Below are 26,567 nucleotides of genomic sequence, written 5' to 3' on the forward strand. Positions count from 1 at the left end.
TTCTGGTCCAACTAAATATTTAATGATGTCAGAATGGAATTACTTTGCAGGTATTTTGACATATATTATATGCAGATGACAGTGGTAAATCTTCATTGAATAGCTTTTCCTCTGTTTACCGAGCAAGTGGCAGGTTGCCATTTTAGGCAGGAAGTAACTCAAATGATAACTGTTATTCAACTTGCATCAACTCATTTTCCTTGTTTAAATGTTTGTGTGGGTTGATGCCAGAACAAAAACATTTGAGGAGGCAAACTTGGGTATTGTTGATGGGATTATACATTTCCTTATGAATGCTTTCCATTGGATAATGGCCCTCTCTGAAGGGTCACTCCAAACGTTTTGCCTTTCTCGTCCTCTCTATCTGACCTTGTTTTTGTTGGCTTTAGGGCTGTGAGCACTTTACTACTGCTAACCAGTGCTAAAGTGCATGTGCTGTCTCCTATAAACATGATAAAATTGGCTCATACCCAATTGATATATTTAATTTACTTATAAGTCGCTAGTAAAGTGCACTACATGAGCCCACTGCCTGTAACTCAAATGCTACTAGTGAGCCTGCAGCACTGATTTTGTCACCCACTTAAGTAGCCCCTCAACCATGTCTCAGGCCTGCCACTGCAGAGCCTGTGTGTGCAGTTTTAAACGGCCATGTTGGTCTGGCAAGTTAAACCCCTTGCCAAGCCTAAACCTTCATTTTATACATATAAGTCAGCCTTAAGGTAGGCCCTGGATAACCCAACAGGAAGGGTGCATTATATTTAAAAGGGGGACATGTAGTTTAAGTTTTACATGTCTTGTTAGTGAAAAGAATATGTGTTTTTCACTGCTGCAAGGCTGATCCCGCCCATAGGTTAACAATGGGACTGCCTTATTACATCTTTTAAGTGTAATTCCCAATTATCACGAGATAGACTTTTCAAGTTTGGTGTCACTGGATTCGCATTTTAAAATCACAACTTATGGTGAAGAGGGATTTTAAATTACAGTTTAGCAAATACCACTTTTAGAAAGCTGGCATTCACTTATTTTAGCCATTTGGTGCCTGCAGCCTGTCTCTGTTCAGTCTGGGTTGGGTGTCAGCAGGGCTTTGTGTGTTCCCTCTAAACAACCACACACAAAAGGGGCTGAGGTGTGTCCTGGTGGGCCTTCTTGGGAGATGGGAGGGAGGAGCTGAGCACAGCCTCACACATATACCTGAATAGAATGCGTCCTGCCCACACACAAAGAGCTTCAAAACGCCCTTTAGTGAGTCTAGAACCAGGGCAGGAAGGGAGGACCTCTGTGCACTTCATAGCTTTCTTTGAAGTCCCCCTCACTTCAAAGGCACAACTGGGTATAAGTACTGGACCTCTGACCCCATAACTTCAGTACACTTCTGGACCTGTGACTACTCTGACAGGAAGAAGAGCTGTTGTGCTGCTGACAGGATTGCCACCTTGCTGGATATCTGCCTTGCTGAGCTTCCCTGCTGCCTGCTGTTCTTCTGCCTGGGTGAGAAGGACTGAACTTACATCATTGGAACCCAGAGTGACTCCATGGGCTTGCTGGCTTGCCTCTTGTTCTGAGTCTCAGGGATAGATAATACTTCAATTACCTGCATTTGGACCCTTCAGGCTGCGAGTCTGCCCTCACAAGTGGTGTCACCCCAGTCGAGGACCCTTGGTGGTTAGGCCTAATGGTTTTTTACAACCAGAACCCATGCATCCTCACTGGAACCGGCGCATCTTTGCCTTTCAGTGGGTCAAAACCAGTGCATCTTTGCCTCCACGTGGATTGGAACCAGTACATCCTCACTGAAGAGTGGAATGGAGCAGGCTCATCGCCCTTGGAACCAGCACATCACCACTGGAATCGACGCAAAACCTACTGCGGGAGCAGTAGCTGCACATCAACTCTATAACCGGCGCCTCACACTCAGAACTGATGCATCGCTGCCATTGCATGGAGAATCTCAACGCATCTCGCCCAGAGCACAGCTCGAGACCAACTTATTGCTTCGGCTGCACCTCACATCATCTTTGCCGCAAGCCCGGATAAAGACACTTAGGTTCAGCGGGCCCAAGTGGGTCCCTGCATCCAGTCCGCGCTCTGTCGCAGTCGGCCTGAATTTTTGATTTTGTCCCATTCCAGCGCGACCAGATAACCCACTAAGCGCTTATTGCTTCTAAGTGGTATTGTAAGTTTATTCTTTAAAAATTCATATCTCGACTTCTACTAGTTGGATTTTTGTCGCTTTGGTCTTATTCTAGTTATAAAATCAAGCTCTAGTTTTCTAACCTGGTGTGAAGTCTTTTTGTGGTGTATTCACTGTGTTACTGCTTGAAGTGTTGCACAGATACTTTACACATTGCCTCTTTACTTAAGCCTGACTTCTCCGTGCCAAGCTACCAGACGGTGAGCACAGAATAATTTAGAGTGTGTTGCGACATACCCTGACTAGGATGTTGGCTCCTGCTTGGACAGGGTGCATACCTCTGCCAATCAGAATTTCAGTTTCTAACACTCTCTAAACAGAGAGTTTTCCACACCACCAAGATTCCCTTATCCAGTTCTTAATATGCTGTTCATGGGTCATTCAAATATTCTAAGCATTTGCCTTTTGATTTCACTAGTACTGAGTAATGTGGTGACTACTACACTAAGATGCTATCTGATGAGGTCTAATAGATTGCTTTTGCTTTTACTATCCAGTGTCTGAAATTGTGAATGAAGATGCCATGGCTGGTTCACTACAGACATTACCAAACTAATCATGCCTTTGAAATCTCTTTCTGTTCACAGGACTTTGGGTGTATAAATTGGGATGCCGCATGAGCACTAATGTATTTGGACTGCTCCCTGTCTAAAATCAGACTCCACCAGAGCTCACATAATACATTTTCAGTTCAACACATGTTGTGCATTACCTCGCCTTAAACTTCTGAGAATTTTTGTTGCATTCACTGTGAAAAATCACGTAGTGTTGAAGTTAAAATCCTGTATTTCAAAAATGTTTAAGTAGGTACACACAGGCCCACCATCTTGGCAAAACTTCGCTGATGTCACTTCGAAAATGTTGGTACAGTTAGTCCATAGGTAAATGAAAGCCTTGTGCACATTCTCCATTTAGAGATTTGGAGGAAGATGGGGATCTCATTCCCAGCCCAGCTAGAAGAGGGGGGCAATCCTACCTCATTCAGCACACTAAAAGAGATACACAATCTTGCAGACATCGAGCTATACAGCTTCCTAAAAATAAAAAAGCTCTAACAAAGGCAAACCTAGCCAAACCTAATCCATCAATTATACCATCTATGTCCAGGATCAATAGAGTAGGTCACCAAGTATCGTACCTTTATAAACTGTTACGCCCTACATCTACTAAAATCAATGACAAGCTAGCAGATTACTGGACAAAACAGCACAACACCACACTGAACGAACATGAACTGGAAATCCTCTGGGCCTCCCCCTCAAGGAACAAGATAACACCAGCTCTGGCCCAGACAAAATTCTGGCTATTACACAAAACATACTGGACCCCTGCACGGCTAGCATCACTAGGCCTTAGAGAAAATGACTTCTGCTGAAACTGTGAGAGCGAAAAAGGGGACCTAGCGCACCTCATCTTCCGCTGCCCTAAAGTTAAAAACTTCTGGGAAGAAGTATTTATGTTTATAAAAAAACTGCTGGGGTGTACATTAAAACCAGATTTCTCCTCCCTCACGACGGCGTTTATAGCCACTAACCTGAACTCCCAACAGGACAGGGATCTTCTAGACCTCTTATTGACTTCGGCAGTTAAAATGGTGGTCTCCAAATGGAAGGAGATAGAGAGGGCGTCATTCAAGGGGTGGCTCATCTGGATAACGCACCAGAGAGGAGCAGATAACACCGCACTATGCAATTCACCTTGGAAGCCGAAAACCAGGGGTATGTGGTCAACATTGGATGAGTTCCTGGGCCACTACGAGCCCCCGTGAACACAAGCAAAACAGGACGGTCGTCCACAAGAACCTCTCCCGCAGACCAAGATAAAAGCACAAGCATGTTACCTCCGCGCGCACCCCCCCTTTTCCCTCCCTCTCCTCACTCCTTCTTTTCCATCTTCTCACTTACCTTCCCTCCTTTAGTAGGACAGAAGCAAGGGGGGCATCCGAACATGTAAACTTTAACTTGAACCGCAGTCATGTACGACCATTTTGTGATGTTACCCCACGAAGGGAAAGCGATGTTAAATGTATGTGTAAAATTCTTAATAAAATACTTTGAAATCACAAAACTTGCATTATACAGCTGCAATTTAGCCCTTGCAAGCAATCACCCAAAAGGTACATGGAGGTCCCGATCAGCTTGAATTGCGAAACTGGTGATTTAAAAATATGTTTAAAACATATATTTTTGCCATTTTGTCACCCCTCAGTGATTTCTTGTCACCCCCGGCTTGAAAAACTGGCAAAAATATGTGTTTAAAACACATATTTTGGCATTTTGTCCCTAGCCCTATTTGGTCTCGTATAGAGAGAAGACACATCCTTCTGTCCGTGAATTTGCTCCTCCCATGTGTCTCCCAGGTGCTGCTGGTGCATGCAGTGGCTGCCTTTGTCAAAATCACTCTTCGTCTTATTTCCAATGAAGAACAGTCATGGTAATCCTGATCTCCGGACTCTAGTATTCTGAAATCAAACCTGCATGTCATGACATTTATTGGGATACGGATATCCTGAAACTTAAGTAAGCGAGTGTGGCAAGAGGTCTAAAAGGCAGACACTAGTCAAAGGGACTAGTTACAGGCCCATCCAAACTTCAGCAACCAAAGCCTAAAAGTCCAAAAGAAAAATCACCACAACATGTCAAGCAACAAGTTAAAAAGAAAGCCACAGTGTAGACAACATTAAAAGTCAAGTGTGGACAAGAAAATACTTATATGAGCACTGGAAATGCACACAAAAACCTAAAGAACACTGCAAAGTTTGGAGCACTGAACAGCACCTAGTAGGACGAGGCTATAGATTATTTGGATGGCAGTAGGTGAATGGAATCACAGTTGGGCAATGTTCATTAAACAATCAGGCATGCTTCAAGCTTTCGTGCACTTTTCTGCTCACTAGAACCCCTTGGTGAATACACAGATTCCACAGTTAACATTCACAAACTGGCCAGAAAGGGTATTTTCAAAAACGACCCTTCACTACTCCAGAGTGGAGATGAAACCTGTGCTTAATTTGTGAAGACGGTTGCAGGTGGTGGATACTCACACTCATTTATGGGGACCAACATTAATTTTTATTACCTGACTATGACCCAGAGCTAGAGAGAGAAAAGAGGAAAAGAAAATAAGGGGAAAAGAAAGAGTGGCAAAGAGAGAAAGAAGAGGTTAAAGAGAACCTGGAAGAATTAGTTAAAGAAGTGGAAGTGTACGGTGGTGGAAGAGGCATGAGGTGGAACCAAAACTCGACAGCCTTAAAATTCTGCAAGCCAACATTCCACAGTGCAGGTTGTGGGTACTCTCAAGCAAAACTTTGCGGCCCTGCAGCTTTTTACAAATTTACACATCTCTCAACTCGCTTCACCCACCACACTACAGCAATCTATTCAGGATTTAATTACATTTTTTATTTATTTTTCTAATTTGTTTTTTTTAAACTTAATGTTTCTCATGTCAAACTGCGAATGTCCCACTTTCTGACTCAAATGCCCTTTCTTTACATGTGCAAATGCCAAGAGTCCGCCTAGAGAGGCTTCTTCCAAACAGTAGAACACGCAAGACACTAGTGTGTGAAACCAGAGACCAAATACTGAGGAGGTATAACCTGTTTAGCAAAGGCCGGCAGGGATCTATCACAAATCAGACACCCTCTGACAGGACGAAAACCCAAGAAAGGATCTTTTGATACCTACAAGTGATTGTTTTCCTTTCTTTCCTCATACAAGCCACAGGGCTTGAAATCCATTCATATATGCTTTGATTGAAGGAAGTTGGCAGAACTCTGTGGACACTGTCAAGCAGCAGATCCATTGTCACACACCCGTCGTGAGCGACATTTAATTTGCTTCACAGACTACTAAATAGTAGTGTCGGGCATGTAAAGAAACAACGAGAAACACCTGAAGCATACTTGTTTTAGTTTACTAATTTGCCAGGTGTTGACCTTGTGTTGCCTCCACAAATGAATAGTGCATAACAAACTGTTACAGGTTGTGTTACAAAGCACTAAATACAGCACAACTGACCTGCACTGTGAACTCAGGGCGAGGTTACTGTACATTTCTGTCATTGGAGCTTAGCTGCAGGCACTGTAGGCCACATGTAAATAAGCTTCTCACATTAACCATAAACAAAGGGCTTACAGCATCTCTGTTGTCTTTTTCAATGCACGAAAACAAATGTTCTCATGGGCCCGAGTGATCTTGCAGGCCAGACTGCAGTAGGAAGAATAATTGTGGCATGCGCTACATTTCAGTGTGGTTATACTGCGTCAGTCAGACAAGGCTTATTTTACAAAGTATGGTTTCATGGAAACCTCTCTAGATTTTCCGTTTGAGGCCTAAATAGCCCCAAAGGAAGAGCACTGCACCGGATTTTTACGCTTCATTTCGAACGACTCTCATTTGAAGGAGTCCCTCTTTGTGCACTCCATGCATACAACAATAGCATGCCACTTATAATCTGTTGTCACTGGTAATTTTTTTTATTGTTCTTGCTTTTCCTCTCTCAAGTCTGACGCTCTCGAGCCCTGGTCCTCGCTTTAGAAGAATCTTGTAAATAAATAATTAACCTAGAAGCTATTTGCTGGAAAAAATCCACGTATAGTTGTTTTGGGCCAAGTGTAGTGTGTATCTCACTCGATCACAGTATTCTTTTATTTCAAGATCTTGTCTGTTAGATTCTGCAAGTTGTGCAGGTGCCAATGTAAACTTCGCTTGGCAAAACAGCATATGAAAAGAGTTAAAGAGTTGTCTGGTCCGTTTTCAGTATATAGCACATTTTAGGAATTGGGAGATTAGGCGATTTGCCTAGAATCACACACTGTTAAATCAAACATTAAGGGCAGGATTTGAATCTAGGTCTTTGGGCTGGTATGTAAGTAACTCTAACCAATCGGCCACATCCTCCTACCACTGTGACACAAACTTCCACTGTACTATAGATTTATTATCATCAACGTTCTTGAAAGTTCAGTTCTACAGAAAAGAGCTAAAAGGGAGAGGGTGTGAAGGATCACGCGATTTGTCAAGAATCACACTATGTCAAGTCAAACACCAAGGACAGGATTTGAACCTATGACTCTGGGCTCTAATGTTAGTAACTTTAATCAATAGGCAACATCCACACCCTCCCATCTCTGACGCAAAATTCTACTTGTACAGTAGAATTAATATCTTCAAAGTTTTTGAAAGTTCAGTTCTTCACAATAGAGCTAAATGGGAGAAGTTGCGAAGGGGCAGATTCACCAAGCCATTACCGGCCTCTAAGCACATGTTCGCCATTTGCAAAATTACATTTTAAATGAAGTCCAAAGTATCAGTACACTAGAAACATTTTTAGTTGCCCATCCTTGGGGCTCATTAAATAACCTACAAAACAAAAGTAGTATTTAAGTAAAAATGATTACTTTGATGGTGCACACACGTAATGTCTGACAATGACAAGGAAACGGCGACACATTGGTCAGGCTCAACAAAAGTAAGGCAAGTGTGTCATTCTAAACCTAAACGTGTAGGATAGAATTCCAGGATCATAAACTCCCCATGAATCAGTGCTTTATTTCCCATACAATAATACTTCTGCCCTGCCGCTTTCGTTAAAATGTCAGCATTGAATCGCGATCCCTATGTGTTGCCTCAGCGTCAATATGCTTATATAGATACTTATATTTAAATGTAAGTGCAAATGTGCAACATACACCGGTAGTGTAAATGAGTGAGTCAAAAGACAATAGCAATTTCTCGAAGTTGAACAAAAAAATATAGTAATAAAGTGGAATGTTTCGCAAAACATAAATACCTCTGGTGTCGTGAAAACCAGGCTCAACATTCCGTGCAGCTGCGTAGGCTCACGCACTTGCTGCGCGAGGCATTCAAAGATTTGGGTGACTGCAAACCTTGCAGTGACCTTTTGACGCCCGGAGCCTGGAGGAGGCTTAGCTTCGCTGGCTCAGGGGACAGCTGGCTCTGGGAGGAGGTGGGGGGGGGGGGCTGCCGACGGCTCTCCGTCACGGGGACGCCCCCTGAGGCACTGCAGCACCCCACAAATCACGGCATGCGCAGCCCTCCCCGGGTCCCCTGTCACTCCCCGAGCTCCGGCGGTGTCTGCTCGTCATGGCGCCGCCCGGCGTCACCTCCTCGAGCGCGAGGCATGTACCGTACACACACGGGACTCCCACTCTGACTGGCTCATCAGGAAGTTTGCAAACAAAACACCTCCTTGTTCACGTGTGACTCCCGTGATGTGAGCCACGGGTGGCAGAGTGACTCCGCCGCTCTATTGTATTCTTAAAGATGTACTTTGCCAGCGTTAAGTTGCGACTTTTGTGTGAAATGTCGGCAAAGATTATGAGCAACGTGTAATAGTCGAACCGAGTTGGAGAACAGGCTTAGTAAGTACCTTGACAAGTGAGGTGTGAAGGAATTCGTAATAGTGATGTTAAATATACCTTCAGAATGAATGGCGCACTTGAAAATACCGGCGCGGGTTAAGCTAATCAGTCCTGTCATTTACATATATGAATTAAAATCAATAAAAGATAGCCACCAATCATTATTTAATGTATAGTTGTCGTTTTCTCAGTAAATGATTGAAGAGGATTGCCTCACATAAGAACAAGCAAGTACATCACAATGTTCTACACAGTTTATGCAGGGCTAGCAGAGAGCCCGCCAAATTTCCAATTCTCCTAACTCGAGTGTAGTGCACTAATTAATGCCCAATGCAGTGCCCGTGTTTAAGAAAACGTTACTGAAGAGTCGGCAAAACACAGACATTTCAAACTCCACGCAGTTACGAAAGCACTGAACCGACATCTAACCAAGCACATGGCTATCAATGATTGATCCCAGCCGAGATCAGTAGTTGAGTAGGTACAGAAATGTGTCTGTTAGTTAACCCTCTTTGCTTTTGTCCGACAATTTTGCACCCCTTATGAAGTTGAAAGTACTTATGTCACATTTCGTTCTTCTTCAATGGTTACACATTTTGTTTTTAATGACAACAATGTTCTACTTATCTGTAATGAGCTGAAGACAAGAAACAGCCCCTTCAGCCACATGTTTCACTATACTAATTCAACACTAATCCTCTATGGGTCGCGAAGTAGCGTGCTATTCGCCAAAAAAGCGTTTCGACGCCTCGTCAGGGGTAATGAGCGCTATATAAATGCAATTACAATACAATACAATACATGTCCCTCTCTATCATCTGGGGCAAGTAGGAGATAGATTTTTAATAACTGCTCTAAAGACATGTCTATGAAAACATCGAGAATTTTCCTGCCATTGTGTCTTTAACATAATTTGCATGATATGGAAACGGAAGGACTTCCTTTCCAAATTAAATAGTCTGTTTATAGTTGTCATTGAATGGGATTTTGTGTGGGAGGTGGGGGCAATAGTAAGAAGTATTCCCTCATTTGGTACAGATTTAAACATGCTCTAATGATCAAACACTCTTGGATTCCAATGGATCTATTCATCCTAGATCGCATGATTCCACAAAATACTGGAGATCCGTGCATGGACATGTGGTGAAGTCATGTGTTTTTGGTCCTACAGCTAGAGGTCAGCACCCTTCACTACAAAATGGATCCTTTGTCTAGAGGTTCTTAATTAAGTTTAAAGCTCTGACATACCCCTGGAAGATTTCAGAATGTGAGGAACAGCAATAGAACTGTAAAACTATGTGTACAACTATATTTCTTTGCTTGGTTGGAGGCGTAGATATTGCTCCATTTATTTACTTGCATTCCTGGATAATTTACCTTTGCAATCAGAGATCCTGTATTATCAGCTGATACAGGAGGTCTGTGATGGATTTATGGATGAGTGGGCCTGTCCTTGTGACTTGACATTCACCACTCACATGTTTAAGAAGAAATACCTGTTACAACTTAGTAGATAGTCCAGAGGATTCAGATTCTCTAGTGACATCTTGCAAAGACTTGGGAATACAAGTTAAAAGGATAAAAAGTGTATAATGCATCAATGGATAATGAGAGTGTGGGGTGAGCAGTGAACTCACCCTCACTGCTTACCCACCTGTATTAAAAAGTCATTTAATAACTATGCAAAAGGAAAGCAGAGGAACACTCCTTGTATGCTTATTTTCTGTAATTTCATCATTCCTGTGTTACTATTATGGAAATTGACACCTACACAAAATGTGATACAATCTTATAGATTTAATTTATTTTCTCTCGTTCGCTTCTCTATATGTAATTTGACTTTACTATGTTATTTTTATAGCTATCGATCACCTACACCAAATGAGATACAATCTTGTAGATTGCATTTAGATCCATATAATTACATTCTTCAACATAATTATATTCAGTTGAGGAAATCCAAACTTATTTTCTCAACTACAGTCAATCAATTTGCTCTGATAAATAAGCGTCATACAGTTCCAATTTGATTGACAGGTCTCATTGTAAAGTTCAAGCCATTGGTCGAATTTCATCAGTCAGTTTTCTTCAAGACTAAAAGAAGTGTACCACCTATTTCCAGTTCTGCATTTTGCATAGCTTTCTGTGCCCATGAGGCAGAGATGTGTCTCCTTGTTAGGGGTTCCCTAGGCTGTCAAGAATTTTCATTTAGATACTATAGCTTGTAAATTTGAAGGCCTTTCAGAGAACTCAAGATTGACTTGGCCTTGGCATGTGGCTAGGGACACTAAGTCTTGTCCAGGAATTTTTGTGCTTGAAGACATTGAATGAATTCAGCCATGGGAAGGCTTTGGAAGATGAACACGATATCCATCCCGATAGTATCTATGTTATGTTTATTGGCTGCTGGGTGGGGATTAAGGCACAAATATGCATTTTGCAGGTTTCTAACAAGAAGGCAGGGTGATTTCGTTTTTCATGTGAGAGTGACAATATCATGGCGGCTGCCAATTGTGGGTGCATGCTGCTTCAGTGAGCAGCATTCACACTCTATTTGCTGACATGTGACGTAGTGGAACATATTGTCATCCACTATCTCTCAGTAGATGCAGCACACAGCATCCTACAGGGACTATTGAGGCACAGAAGGGATGCTAGGATAATGGTACTACTCACTGTGCATCCTGATGGGTATTTTGTTTTACCTAGCCGAGGCTATGACATGCACAATTATTTGGTATACTTTCGAGGTAACTATAGATATCTGGATCCCTCAGATAATCCATCCAATAGGATAAGCCTGCCTAGGAAGTTCCATCTAATCAGGAAGGGGTAGGTTACCTATGATGAAGCATGCCCCAAACGAGTAGGTGACGTTTCCTCATCCAGAATCTGTGTATTCTCTGGGACCACAATAGTGCCTGTAGGACACCGGTCTCCCCTTCTACCGTGGTGTAGTCTATAGGTAAGGAGAACGAGAGGTGTGTATTTGAGAATCCCTCCCCTCTCTCTCTCTCTCTCCCTTTTTTGCTGTAGCCTCAGTTCATCCACTCCACTCGTGCTGGAGGTCTGATCTTCAGTTATAGTCACTGTTTTGGTACTAAAGGAAACATCTATAAATGTAAAAGTTATATTTGTTTTTTTAATCATAGGCAAACATTGAAGACAAATGCTTGCAAATTTTGTTTATATCTAGTACTTTAAGTGGGATGAAAAAAAGCAGGGGCTTCTATGTTTAGAAGCATAACTAAGAAAGCCCCACAAATGCTGAGGCCTGAGTTGCTAATGGCACAGCCTAATACTTGTGAAATACACACTTGTACTTGACAACCTCACAAATAGAGCCTTCATGGACAAAAAATAACAGAAATCAGCAGGCAACAAGATAAGTTATTTTAACAGTTTTTTAAGATCAGACCTGGCGAATCACGTGCTGCCACAATTGTTTTGTAATTGTATTTATATCGCGCTTACTACCCCTGACGAGGCGTCAAAGCGCTTTTTCGGCGGGTAGCACGCTACTCCGGGACCTATAGAGGATTAGTGTTGAATTAGTATAGTGAAACATGCAAGTACATTTTAAGTGGTGAATAGGTTAGTCAGTTATTTGGATTTGGAATGATAGCAGAAGGATAGAGGAGGACAAAGGTTTGTATTTATTTATCACTTGTTGACACACGCTATTCAGGAAGCTTATAAAGGATTAGTGGTGAATTAATATGGTGAAATATAAGGTAATTTCAGTGGTGGATATTAGTCTGTTACGTGGAGTGAGAAGGATAGCGGAGGGATAAGAGGGGAAGAAAGATTGCATTCATATAGCACTTGTTACCACTGATGGGTGTTGAAGCGCTTTTCTGGCGAGTATCACGCCACTCCGGAACCCATAAAGGATTAGTGTTGAAAATTAGTATAGTATAAATATGAAGTAATTTGAGTAGTAGATATGTTATTCAGTTATTTGGGCAGTAAATTAGTATAGTTGAATATGGAATTTGAGAAGTGAACATGTTGGTCTGTTAATTTTGATTGAAAAGGATAGTGGAGGGATAAGAGTTAAAGGATTTTTTTTGGGTTATTTTTTAGGTCTTAGCAGTAGGAAGGGGCTTTTGGATGGGTAAAAAGGAGTTTTGGAGGGGAGGAGTCAGAGGGGAGAGTTTAGAAATGTTTGTTTTAGGGGATCGTGTAGTAAAAAGAGGTGTCAGATGATGCAAGGAGGGGTAGAGCAGGAGAGAGTCTAGAAAGGGTGATTTTGGCAATCACAGTAGTGGTATGGGGTTTGGGATAAATGAGAGAGTGGATGTAGAGGATATATTGATAGATGTATAGGATGAGAGATAGGGTAGTGCATTGGAAGGAGTAGTAGAAAGAAGTTTGAGATGAGTCAGAAGGTTGGGCTAGAAGATATATTGAGCGAAGTATAGGCTGAGAAATAGGCTAGTGTATTGGAAATGCTAAATTAGAAGAAAGTGATGAATATATCGATCCATAAGTACATTGAAAGTATATAGATACATAAAGGAAGTAAGTATATTTAGATTAAATATATTGATAGAGGCACAGAATGAGAAATAGGGGAGTGCATTGGATATGCTTTTCAGGAGAAAAGTAAGAGACACACAGATCCAAGTACATGGAAGGTACATAGATGCACAATGGAAGTATGTACATGTAGACCAAAGATGACTTTTATTTATTGATTAATATTATTATTATTATTTTTTTCTTTTCTCTTAACAACATCATTATTTTACATGTTTTATAAAGTATTACACAAAGATAGGTACATATCTATAGTGAAAACAAATGCTTATATACAGAGAGATATGCTGTAAATTTCTGTTTCCGTATGGTGCTTATGTGGGGAAGAGCCAAATCTTGAGTAGTTTTCTGAAGATAAGGTGGTTGTCGGTGGATCTTATGTTGGGGGGTAAAGAGTTCCATAGTTTGGCTGCTTGAACAGAGAAGGATGTGCCACCCATAGTTTTTTTCTTGAATGGTGGGATTTTGAGGCAAGATGCTCCTTTAGAGCGGAGGTTCCTTTGTTGAATGTGTTTGGTGATTTTATTCCTGATGAAGAGTGGTCCTATTCCATGTATTGCTTTGTGGGTAATACAAAGCAGCTTGAACGTGGATCTTCTGGCAACCGGTAACCAATGCAGGGCTTTCAAGGCAGGGGAGATGTGGTCTCGTGGTTTGATATGCAGGAGTAGTCTGGCAGCTGAGTTCTGAATCCGTTGTAGTCTTTTCATAGTCGTTAAAGGTGATCCGTGGTAGAGGCTATTGGCGTAATCGAGTTTGGATAGAACAAGGGAGATGGTAGCTTGGACCTTGTGTGGAAATCCCAAATAAGGGAAAATTAGTCGCAGCGTTTTTATAGTAGCAAAGCTTGGGCACAAGTAGTAGCACAAGTTGAGCTGGAAACCCCTGCATAGAGTGGGTTTCCAGGTCATGCTTGATGTCTCTGTACAGCCAATGGTCATCCTGCAATTTACAACCCCCCCCAGAACATCGGCAGCACCTCTAAATCTAAAGCACTTGCTCTGTTCTTTTTAGGTCGAGCCTAGCGGCAGCGTGCATTCACTACTCGCTCTGCAAGGCATGCTGTAATAGAGTATGCAGTGGAAGCCCCACCCACTCTCCGCCCATAATTTTAATTGGCTTCTGTCATTGTCTTTCGTAAATGCTGGCTTCCGATTCATTATGAGGCTTGTTAGTCCCTCTTGGGTACAGCTTTGTCACCATTTGTTACCGCCCATCAGGACTGGATCTTTTACTTGGCTCATTACACAGTATGCTTTATGTAGTGGGTGAGCACGATTTTCTTTTTTGATACTAATGGGGACAATGGAGGCTGCTTTTGTTGTTTTATTTGTATACTAAGCTCGGCACCAGCATTAGGGACACCGCGCTCAGTTTAAATTTTATTTTTGAAAGTTTAATGTTGTGCCGGCGCCTGCTTCAGGGACACCGCTTTCTGTGTATTTTTTTTTTAACTTTAATATTGAGCGCGGCGCCCGCTTCAGGGACACCGCACTCATTTAAAAAACTTTTTTTAACTTTAATACTGAGCGCGGCACCCATTTCAGGGACACTGCGCTCTTTCTGTTTTTTAAACTTTTACAGTGCCTATTGCATTGTAAATGCTTGTATCCCTTTTCATTCAGGTTGGGCTATAGTCATAGACCACTCTCTGTTTATGCTTCTGTACACTGTTTTCTAGCATCACTCTTCCTTCAACAGAAGTTACACTATGCGGCGGCCATCGCTTCCGATTTGGGCTCTGCCACAGCTTCTGGACTTGCAGAGAGCAGGACCAGCTTTCTGGGATGTCAACGCTTCCCCTAGGTAAGTGATTGGGATGCAAGAGTGATTGAGGAGCAGGTGCTGGAGGCACCGAAGGGTCTCCGTGCTTGAAGCACAGAGGGCTTAGAAGACAGAACATAGGAAGATGATGGGTGCTGAAAGGGTAGGTAAATAAAGTGTGTTTTATTAACAGAGGAGAAGGTATTGCTGTAGTGACAGGAGAAGGGTGTTTGTGGGGTGAATCGCAGGAAAGATTAAGGAGGAAAAACGAAAGTTTGGATGGGAGTTTTTGGGGCTAGAGAAAATTGTGGTGCCGGAAGAGCAAGAATGGGTACAAACTAGAGTCGGTGGTACTTGATGCTTTAGCAGAGTTCTGGGTGTTGTGATAGGGAGAAGCGGTGCTGAAGTTGTTTTGCAAGGAGTGGGGGATTTGATGCGAGGGAGGGTGGGTGGGCTGGAAATCGTAAAGGTAGGTAGTAAAAGGATACGCTGAGGGTGATTGAGAGAGGTGGTCATAACGGGGTGACGATTTGGATTGGGTGTTGGAGAGGAGAGCAAAATTTATTTAGGCAAGGAGAGTGTTGTGACGAGAGAGACAAAGAAAGGTTGGGTTGCTGGAGTCTTGGGTGGAGACACTTGTGCTTAAGGTTAAGGAGAGGATGGAGTGTTATATTGGCAAAGTGATGCTGGAGGGACTGTTTAAACACCACACAAGGGCACTGTCTTTATGTTGCCAGTTTTGGGCGTTTTAATTGCGTGTGATGAAGCCCTGGAAAGGTTAAAGAAGGAGATCGTATCGAAGGATTAAAGGAGTGGGGATGGCCAAAGGAGGATGATGCGAGATGCTGTACTAACATTATGCTAGACTATAGCTGGGTGTCGATTGAGGGGTGGTCTAGGGCTAGGAGAGATAGTGGGTGGATTCAAGATGACTAGTGGTTTGGCAGCTGAAAGCAATAATGATAACCTGGAGGAAGGGTGTCTATTGGAGTAAGACCATGTACGCTAGGGGAGGGGAGTTAGTGTGTACTGAAAGAACAAAGTATTGAAGGAAGGTGGACTGTAGTCAGTCATGTTAAGCTGAAGATGATATAGGAGTAGATGAATATTTGGGGACTGTAGGTAAGCGGTGTGCTGGAAACAGGAAGTGTGTGTGTGTTGGAGGTACAGTCGGGGTAGGATGGTGCTGGATAGGGAAGAGATTTGGGAGGGTGGGCTGAAGGGAATGGAATGGGGTTTAGAAGGTGGTCCTTGAAGACAGGAGAAAGAGGAGGAGGGTGTGTTGGATGAAGTATACAGGAGATTATGTGTTACCATAAGCAAGAGAATGGGTGATGATGTTTGAGTGGCAGGGCAAGAAGAGAATGGGTGCTAGAGGCCCAGGACGAGGCTGTGCCGAACGAAGGGGTCATGTACAGGAGGGATTGGAAGTAGGGTGCTAGAGGGAAAGGAGAAGGTTGTGTAAGAAAGGCAGTGGATACTGTGCTAGAGTTGGAACCAAGGGTGGTAACTGTGGCTAGAGGGTGAAGGCTACTAGTGTAAGATGTGGGAAGGCTAGAGAGGGGGTAAGGGAGGCTTGAAGCATTTGCCGTGTTCGGGGAGGGCTAGAGGAGGACCTCTTGGTGGAGGTCACCATGAGGGGGGTGCCAGCTGCTTCACAGTAAAAACCAACGGATGAATAATGTGAAAGAAAGACACAAAATGAAAGCGTTGCCAAACATATATAAAAAAAAAGATGATTACAAAACATTATGGGTTATGTTAACACTGCGAATTTGAAGAAGGGATAGCATTGTGGAACTGAGGGCTGGGGAAAGGATTAGTGGTGTAAATTGGATGGTTGGAAGGAATGCGGAAATGTGAAGTGTATGATCTTTGTGCATGTTTTTGTGATAAAAACCAACACATGAAGAGATCATTACTTTTTATGATAATTAGTTGATTGCATCAGGTTGCCAGATCACGAAAGTTGTATTTTCCATGATGTTTACACTTTTTGAAGGTCAATAGCAGGGCTTTATTTTGGTGCACTGTTACTACATGCAGTGTTGGGAGACCTAAAAAAGGGATGGGGGCTTGATGGGTTCTATGAGAATCTAGAGTGAAGATATTGGAGGAAGAAATCGCTGAACAAGTGTTTTACAAGGACTCAAAAGAATTATGTTTTGGCTGTAGGGTGCAGTAGTCAAGAATGGTGGGAGTTGTTGGCAAATCAGAATTTGCTGCCAGGAGTGGTGTTTGAGGGTTTATGGTGTAGGCTTTCAGGGAGTGCTGGGAGGCCTAGCATAAAGGAGCAAATGTACTGCATGCTGACTGACTCTGGAAAGGTTATGTGAAGGGAATTGGAGAGTTATGTCGAGGGGAGATGAAAGTGCAACTTATCTACAGATAGCTGGGATATTTCCCAACTGTATTTTTCAGGGGTTGGTGGGGCAAAGTAAATATCATTATCTGCAATTGAGATGTTTCTGAAAAAAGCGACATCTTTGGTAACGTCTAAAGATGGAGGTGAGGTGGAAATTTATAGCTCTGTGTGTCTAGATGTGGATTCAGATCTTGGATGCTTACCAGAAGGATGCTAGTCATCTGGCCTTCTTAACTTTAAGCTTGGAGATATAATTGTTACATACATTGCACTAGCCACCAGAGATATCGACTTTAGTCTTCCAGATAAAGTAGGGTATTGGAGTTCACTACCTTGAAGGTGAAGCATCCAATCTTAAATGAGATGTGGATAGGCAGGGAAATCCAATGGAGTTCTGTTTTTTGCTTTTTTTTGCTTTGTGCGTTCTTTATTGATATATCTGTCAGGGATAATCAGACCAATATCTAATACAGTTTTCCAGGAGGTACAGTAATGGGTACCTTGTGATGGTGTACATATCACTGAACGTTGATCAGTTAGAGAAGGTAGAACACAATGTGGAACAGTATCCGCTTGGATAAGTCAATGAGCTAGCATGTCACACAATATCATATGAAGGGAAAATCCGGGAAGGTATGCCGAAGTTTTTGAAGGAGGTGATGTTGCTACTAAACTCAGGGTGCATCTTGAAGTTGATGGTGCTTTTGATGAGTCGGTGGTGTCTTGCTGGGCTTGGTGGTTGCTGGGGTCAAATGTTAGTGGGAGTATGAAAATAGAGAACTGCTTCTGCTATGGAGGCTAGCATCAGACACCTGATAGTTGTCATGACATTCTAGCACTTCAACTACTCTGTTGTTACTCGTGGTTTGGGAACAAATCAGGGGATTAATTATCAAGTAGCCATTTGTCATTGGGCTTGAATGGTGGCAAGACAGTACTTTTTGGCAGCCAGTGTTGTACAACATGTCCTCTTCAAGCAGAATTACATGTCATCACCATACTTGTGAAACATGACGTTCTTACCACCCGGAAGTATCCCAAGGGATTCCATGTAGAAGTTTAAGCTGCTAAGTTTAAGATGTGCTAAACTTTTTTAATGAGCTGATGTCTATTGGATAGGTAGAATTAAAAGCACTTTAGGTGCATTCATTACCCATTTGTTATAAAAGGAAGTTGAGCAGAGCTTGATTGTTGATTGAGAGGATAAAGAGACAGTGGTACCATTGCCGGTGATGCAGAGGGCATCATTGACTTGAAAGTTTACTGTCTCTGCATTGAACCATGGCCTGATTCCTAATTGTTAATGCTGGAGAAGGACTTAAGTGTAAATGTGTTCATGTAGCTGAGTAGTAAATGTCCTAGTGTCCTGTGTGATTTTTGCGCAGGATGGAAAATGGGTGATTGATGGTTGGCACAGTCCATGTGGTCAAGTACTGCTTTGTTCTTCTGCCAGGCTTTGAGGGTGTTGGAGAAGATGCCTTGGAGAACGTTGGCATTAATGAAATATTGTAGCTTGCATGCATCATCAGTGTCCGACTTCGTTGTTGATAATGGGATGTGTTGATGATCTCATATGAAGTTATTTTTATGATTCAGAGAAATATAGATGGGTTTTCCATGGTTATTGTGTTGAAGTGCAACCACTTTAGTGTGTTGAGGGATATTATTTATGGTACGGGGAGTGCATGCAGTGTCATCTGGATGATCCCTGACACCCAGAACACATCCCTAATGTAACTTTAGAGCGATCTCCTCCCACCTAGACATTGATGGGTGGTGATCGATATAGGTATTTTTGAATGAGAACAGTTTGGGATACTGAACACTTTATTGACTGTTTCTTCCTTCCCGTTCCCCTTAAAAGTCATAAGACCTATTATCTATGTACAAGAAAAAAGAAACCCCTTCCTTCATAGTCTCCCATGGAAAATTCTGCAGATCAGTTCTCACAAAATTATGTAACGCAGGCAGTAAAGGGACTGTTTTGATGAAGAATCATTATTTTGTTTTTCCGTTCATTATAGTATAAAACATCCAGATCAGTGTCCTCCCCTTTAGATCAGCACAGACAGTCGCTGAGAAGAACCCTTCTAAAGACACAATATTCGTAACTAATTTTCCTTTAGCATTGTGGACAACTTAACAGACATACATTGTGCTTGATTTGGACACCTGCTTTGGAGACTTGGATGGAGCCCCACCAGCCGCGGCGGGTAGTGGGAATACCTGCCGGGCGGTGACGTGGGGAGGGGGAGGGGCAGGGTGGGGGGTAGTAATGTATGGATTACGGAGTTTAACAGGTAAGTAAACATATAAATAAATAAAATGAATTTCGTTGCGCGCACTGCATCGCATATGGTGATGCAGTGCACGCAACAAAATTCGTTTTATTTATTTATATGTTTACTTACCTGTTAAGCTCCGTAATCCCTACATTACTACCCCCCACCCTGCCCATCCCCCGCCCCATGTCACCGCCCGGCAGGTACTCCCACTACCGGTCGCGGCTGAGCCCCACTCTTCTAATTAATTTGTTTCATGTAAAGGACTCACTACTTAAATATGCTAGAATAGTCTAATCATAACTTTATGTGCTAACCCGTAGAAAGAATTTTATAATTTGTTGTGTTGCTTTTCCTCTTTCCAACAGCACTTCTCTATTCATATATGGCCTGCTGTCCTTTGAAATCTCATTCTGTAGTTTATTGTGGTATATTTTCATGCCTACACTTTATCTGTTTTCAATATTTGTGTTTAAATAGGCTACACCATTCATGTGCACGCTTTGCATGCTCTGTCTCCACCATATGCAGTTGTCAAAGGATAAATCGTATCCAATTTAGGCATAAATGAGTATTGTATGCTCTGCCTGAACCTCCTGACCAAAGCTTCTACAGGCTAATTTTGAGCTGTGATTCAGAGACACTTCCTCCCATTGACCATAGTACAATGTCCTTCTCCTTTTAATTTGCAAATAGGTTAGCAGATCTGAGGGCTGGTTGCGAACCACTTATTTCAGTCATCTGAATGTTAGCATGTTGAGAATGCTACATAATATTGTAGATATGTGATGAAAAAGTATTTAAATATATATTTATCAACAAATATTAAATTTATATACAAACTTATAAATGTACCAGCTATAAATTGTCAGAATTTGTCTTTGGTCAGTCCATGGTGCACTTTCAGCTGTAATAGAAGAAATGCAGGTTGTGTGCGATGCTGTGTTTTGTTTATGTTTTCCCCTTTATCCTAGATCTAAAATTATTTAGGTAGGGGGTACCTTTTTGTCATGTGACAAAAGTAAGTTGTAGAAGTGCAGAGATCTGGTTGCAGATGGCATGCAAGATCATTTTGCCTTATTTGGTAATTGACAGCCTTTGAGCTGCAGAAAAGACAATGAGATAAAACTCTAGCGAAGGGACTCTGTTTGAAGGCCTCCTTTAAACCATTGCAGATGTACACCTCCTACCCCGTCTCTGCATTCTGTGAAGGAATTAAGTGATGTGCACGGCTCTTTCTTATCCCTCTGAATTTGAGGCTGTATGTCTGCAGCAAACAAAGATAAACAGCAGGAACTTATTTAGTTTGCTCCTTCGCCTATGATTCTCAACTTAATGTTGTCTTACTCCTGGGGTTCACCATTTGTTTAGAAGTAACCCTTTGCTATCTGAAGATCTACCGGAAGGTTAATCAAGATTAAAGAGCCCCCTTGCTGGAGAGGTTTTACATTCTTTCACTAATCAATTTTTTACGCAGACCAGTAAGGTTCTGTTTTTTTCTTTGCCTGCGCACCAAATATTGCATTTTATCCAGATTTGCCTTTGGTGCCTAAATGGTTCTTAGGCCAGTTCCTTACTTAGTTGTACTTCATCAGTATACAATGAGTGAATCAATCAATCAATCAATCAAGGACATTTATAGAGCGCACTACTTACCCGGAGGGTCTCAAGGCGCTTGGGGGGGGGGGGGGGGGTGCTGCTACTGCTCGAACAGCCAGGTCTTGAGCTTCTTCCTGAAGGAGAGGTGGTCTTGGGTCAGGCGCAGGTCGGGAGGGAGGGAGTTCCAGGTCTTGGCGGCCAGGTGGGAGAAGGACCTTCCTCCTGTTGTCGTTCTTCGGATGCGGGGGACGGCGGCGAGGGCGTGACTGGCTGATCGGAGGTGGCGTTTGGGAGCGTAGAAGTTGATGCGGTTGTTGAGGTAGCTCGGGCCTTGATCGTGTAGGGCTTTGTGTGCGTGGGTGAGGAGACGGAAGGTGATTCTCTTGTTGACGGGGAGCCAGTGCAGGTCTCTCAGATGTCCGGAGATGTGGCTGCGTCGGGGGATGTCGAGGATGAGTCTGGCTGAGGCGTTCTGGATCCGCTGGAGTCTCTTCTGGAGCTTGGCGGTGGTTCCGGCGTAGAGGGCGTTGCCGTAGTCCAGTCGGCTGGTGACAAGGGCCTGGGTGACCGTCTTCCTGGTCTCGGTGGGGATCCACCGGAAGATCTTCCGTAGCTTGCGCAGGATGTTGAAGCATGACGCATGAAGCATGACGAGGAGATGATTTTTCCCAGGTGACAAAACTAGCCTCAATATTTCTTATTTGTTCTTGACATTATTTGTTGAGACTTTAGTACTTTGCAACCACTGCCAAATGAGCAATTTGTGTTGTATTTTTTCTTCTAATTTGTTTTTGGAGGAAAAATATTCTTTCATTGCTGTTCGCTGTTGGATGTTTAATTTCAGACCGAAGTTGCCTTCTTGGCAGTGTTTTCGTTGTTCATCCTTCTCATAGTCTGTGGGCCTCACTCATTGCCTACTTTTTGGATTCTTGATTTGAGTTTGGCTGTTCAAGACTGCCTCAGCGTTTATACTATATTTAACACAATAGTTATTGCTTTTCTTATTGTACCATTTGAAGTAAGTAGTCAAGGTTGCAGGGTCTTTTGTAGAGTTAGTGTGTTCTTTCTCATCCGGGAGAAACTGGCACCAGAATTCTGTTCTTGTGCTTTACCTATCTGGTGTGGGATCACCGAAAGCTCTCCCGTTTTTGTTAGGTCGAGCCTGGGCGGTGCATACGCTGCTCTGTGAGGCATGCGGTATAAGAGTATGGACTTGAAGCCCCACCCACTCTCCGCCCATATTTGTCATTGTGTTGTGTCCTTGTCCTTTGTAAATGCTGGCTCTGATTCGTTAATAGGCTTGTTAGTCCCTCTTTAGTACCGCCTTGTCTTTATTTGTAACCTCCCATGAGGACTAGCTCTTTTACTTCGGTTATTACACAGTACGTCTTATTTAGTCTGTAAGCACTCTTTTCTTTAATGAGTTTCCCCTACTGCAGGCATGACATGCTTTCCTGCGACATTTAGCATGCCATGCACGCTTTCACTTTCCAAGAAGCCACAATGGCGGCCGCTTCTTTGAAATGCAATAGGTCTTTTATTTACAAGCGTTTGAGCTATTGGCATTGTGAATGACAACGCCTTTTATTTATGTGTTAATTATCAAAACAGATAAATAAAAGGCATCGTCATTGACAATGCCAATAGCTTCAACTCTTGCAAATGCGAGACCTATTGCATTGCAAATGCTTGTTTTAGAGGGTGATGGGGAAGGAGAATAGGAATGGCCTTGTTCCCTCACCATTGCCACCAACTCCTGAGAAGCCCACAGAAAACAGGTTAGACCGGAACAATCTCATGGCCATGTGCCCTCTCCATAGTCCTGCCCCCTCCAAGGCTCCTCCTCATCTTCTTAGTAATTTTTAAGACCCATGCACTTTCTAAATAATAAACAAAACTGTCAGTGTAGACATTTTAGTACAATAAGAGACAAAGCATATGATTGCAAATAAGTGATCAATATTCTTGGAATCGGTCTTGAGAAAAGGGTGTTTTTAATGTTCAAGGAAACCAGCCGACACGTGTTTCGTCGCGTCTGGGACAATCTTCCCGCGACTCCTCAGGGCTATGGCGCAAAGTAGTATCATGTGGAGAGTCGCTCCGTCAGTGATACTTCCGACCCGACAGGGCCCTGGACTGTTTAGCAATATACACGATAAATGGAGGATTTCTTGTCAAGTTAATCTTCGTATTGCGAGATAGATTAAGGTGAGCGAATGTTACATCTTACACTCCGAACACGTTGGGAACTATTGAAGTTGATGATTTGAGATCTAGAAAATCAGCGTTCCTCCACGGGTATATTTGATTGAAGGATCGGTGAAAGGCACTCAGAAGTAAATAACCTCAGTGTATCAGACGGGTGCATCTGACATCTGTAATCCGAACTGCGCGCCGGGTAAGGCCTCCTCATCTTCTTACACCATGAAAAGCTACTCAAAGGTGGCAATCCGTAACACATTGTCCTGAGCCATAAGCAATAAAACACCTGACCAAGAACATTAAAAGGTAAGTCACACAGTGACTGTCATAGCTACCCTTGGAGAGCCAAGTGTACCAAGGGGATAACTTAGTTATTCAGTAGGATTGACATTTTGTCTTAGGCCTGGGTCACCAGTTCCACCTGGTCACTGTGTCACTTCACCCCCAGGTCCCAAAGGGGGCTTCCAGTGAGGTTGGGCTGGAGCTCCAGCATGTGACAGGCAGGAAGGTATAGTATATTGTCTTCAGTAAATATAGGGCCCTGGTTCAATGTCCATGTTGTTTGTTTTCCAAGACTCAGCTCTGGGAGATCCTGACCCTCTTAAAGGACTGGCTATATCTATCTATTTTTAGGCATGAAGTAAGGAAAGATATGCACCATTTTAGAAAAGGTTCTCGAGGAGAACCTCCAGCCCACGTCCCTCACACCATTTGTCAGGTTAATAAACCCAAAGGTCATAGCTAACTGCACAACTGAAAACTAGGCCTGGGTAGTGAACTCCACTCCGTTCGCGGAGTTTGCAGAGTTTTCTGCACTCCACAGTCCACGGAGCTCGCGAAGTGCAGAAAACTCCGCTTCGCGTAGTGCAGCTGAGTATTTTCCACACTTGCTATCGCAAACGGTAAGTTTGCCAGCGCGAGCTGCCGCTCAGGTAGAATTTCCACCCGAGCGGCAGGAAGGCCAGCACGAACGGCAGTTCGCACTGGACTCCGCCACTTGCGGAACTCTGTGGAGTTGTTTTGTAACTTCGTGGAGTTCCGCATAGCAAAACTCCGCGAACTACGCCCAGGCCTGCTGAAAACGAGCATACATAGTTTGCACTTTCCAAGCTTTTCTATCACATGAACGGTCCACAGTGAGGCCAGAAGGCATGACAATATACAAAGGTAGTAAGGGGAAAACATATAGTGAATGAAAGTGTTTTACATTAAATTACTGAAAAATAAACACCTTTTATGTCTTTTAAGAGGAGTAACCATGTTTGCCACGAGACAACACATGAGACCGAATGAACATAAGAGTAAACAATTTGTTGTTGGATCTGGAGATTAATTGGAAGCCTATGATAGACCCGAGCATTGAAAGGGAGACCATGTGCAGCATAAAACCACTTAGTGGAGACCTATGAATGCAGTCACTGTGAGAGGATTTTGGAGTTCTTTTCAAGAGTCGCTCATCTGCTAATTCGCACCATCACTTATTGTCACTCACATTTACTTTTAACTCATCAAATAGAAATGTGTGTTTCGGTATTCTACTTCGAAGCGATTTCGGAAACAGATGTTGCACTGTACAGATACCAAGAACGTGCTATAACAAAGTAAGGCAGTTTCTGGGTGTTTTGCTTTACGGCTCCTAACCACCTTCTCACCTTGAGGGCGCCTGCTGCTACAAAGGCATGCCCACCAACCACTGTTCCGACACTACCTCAGGAAATACTCTTAGGTGTTATGAGTTGGTAAGAAAGCACATACTGTTACTGGGGTACTGGGTACTGGGTGCACAGTTGGTGACAAAGTGATCTCCTATCGCCTCCTCCATAATGGGGAATAACATGAACGGACTGATATTGTGGCACTGATCCCTGCATGTGAAACTGTCATTCTGGTCTGGTATGACCTGGAGAATTTGTCCCTGGTTAAGTGAGGTATAACTACACCTGTGAATACCATGTATGGCAATGTCACACCTTGTGTAATCTTCTGTCATTTTCTGACAAAAAGGGATTGCTAGGCCAATCGTAATGAGCGCTTGACTCCTTAAAGACTTCTACGTTTATTATTCATCAAAAGAATAGCAGACATGTGGCGTTTCTTGGATGGGTTGCAATCTCAGAGACACTCAAAGGCGCCAATGCACTTTCCAGTATTTCTTGTCGAGGCAGATAGATGTCTGTTTTCCTTGAAAGATGTTCCAATGAGTGCATGCAAGACATGTTGTTTCTTTCAACATCCAGAATAGATATGCTTTAGAAACCGGGGTCATAAGAGCAGCAGGAATGCCCAAAAAGCTGTTCCACTAATCCTTTCAGAAATCTAAATCTAAATGTTCTGATCAGTTGGTAAACACACAGTATTTTGGAACATCATAACATTTTCTTTGTTTTTTGGGTTTATTCTCTAATGAAAAAATATCTCTACCTTTTACAGTGCTTAATTACACTAACTATCATATGGGTCTTCCAAATATTCATTTGTAGGGAGACTGTTACAAGATATCAGATCCGCGGTAGGGATCTCACACAGTAGTTCCCAGCGTCATAAAACTATACCTTCTGGGAGAGTACACGTGCCTGGACGCCCTGCAATGCAGAGGGTAGGTAGAGTGTCCATTAGAAGTAGAAAGGCCCAATTCACAACGTTTTTGCTTTGAGTACACTTGACCTACTCCTGACTTGCTTGTGGTGTCCAGGAGTAAGCCAGGAGTAGTACAAAAGTAAGTCACAACCAAATCTTTTTGAAAAGGGCCCAGAATTTCTTTAGGGGCAAGTAACACCTTCTGGTTAGGAAATCACGCTGTTTGGCGGGAATCGGATGTATGACGTTACCACGCATACTTTTACAACGCCTACCTTTACATCGCAAGTTTTACAACGCATACCATTACAACGCATAATGCTTTTGGGCGCTGGTTAGTGAATAGTTTAATTTACTATTCCAACTCCAGTCCCGGTGGATGGTAGGGAAGGTGTTGGATAGTACATTAAACCTACTCCCTATCCTAGAGCGCCCCCCAGCGCTATGCGTTGTAATGGTTTGCGTTGTAAAAGTTGCGTTGTAATGGTAGTTTGTTGTAAAAGTTTCGTTGTAAAGGCTGTATACCGCGGGAATCTCATGAGATACATTTTGTTTTGCACTGTAGTTTTGTAGTACTCCTTTGACTCCCGTAGAGAAGATGCGCAGAGGGCACTGTAGACCAAAGTTATTCTTCTATGATCCAGGGACTCTTTG

At 42.9% G+C, this 26,567-nt stretch overlaps 1 protein-coding gene across 4 annotated transcripts in view; it reads right to left on the bottom strand.

The window, feature by feature from the left end:
• ARHGAP28 (Rho GTPase activating protein 28) overlaps window positions 1-26,567 on the bottom strand; it is a 1,241,333-nt gene that overhangs the window by 458,444 nt on the left and 756,322 nt on the right. The window contains exon 1 of one of the 4 annotated variants that reach the window (XM_078687540.1): window positions 7,991-8,353. The exons of the other annotated variants lie outside the window; for them this stretch is intronic. The gene's annotated coding sequence lies outside the window, so the exon portion shown is untranslated. Of the gene's footprint in view, window positions 1-7,990; window positions 8,354-26,567 lie in introns of those variants that run through there. 4 annotated transcript variants of the gene reach the window in all.

The sequence above is a fragment of the Lissotriton helveticus genome, chromosome 4_1 (genome assembly GCF_964261635.1).
Source record: "Lissotriton helveticus chromosome 4_1, aLisHel1.1, whole genome shotgun sequence".
Taxonomy (NCBI): Eukaryota; Metazoa; Chordata; class Amphibia; order Caudata; family Salamandridae; genus Lissotriton; species Lissotriton helveticus.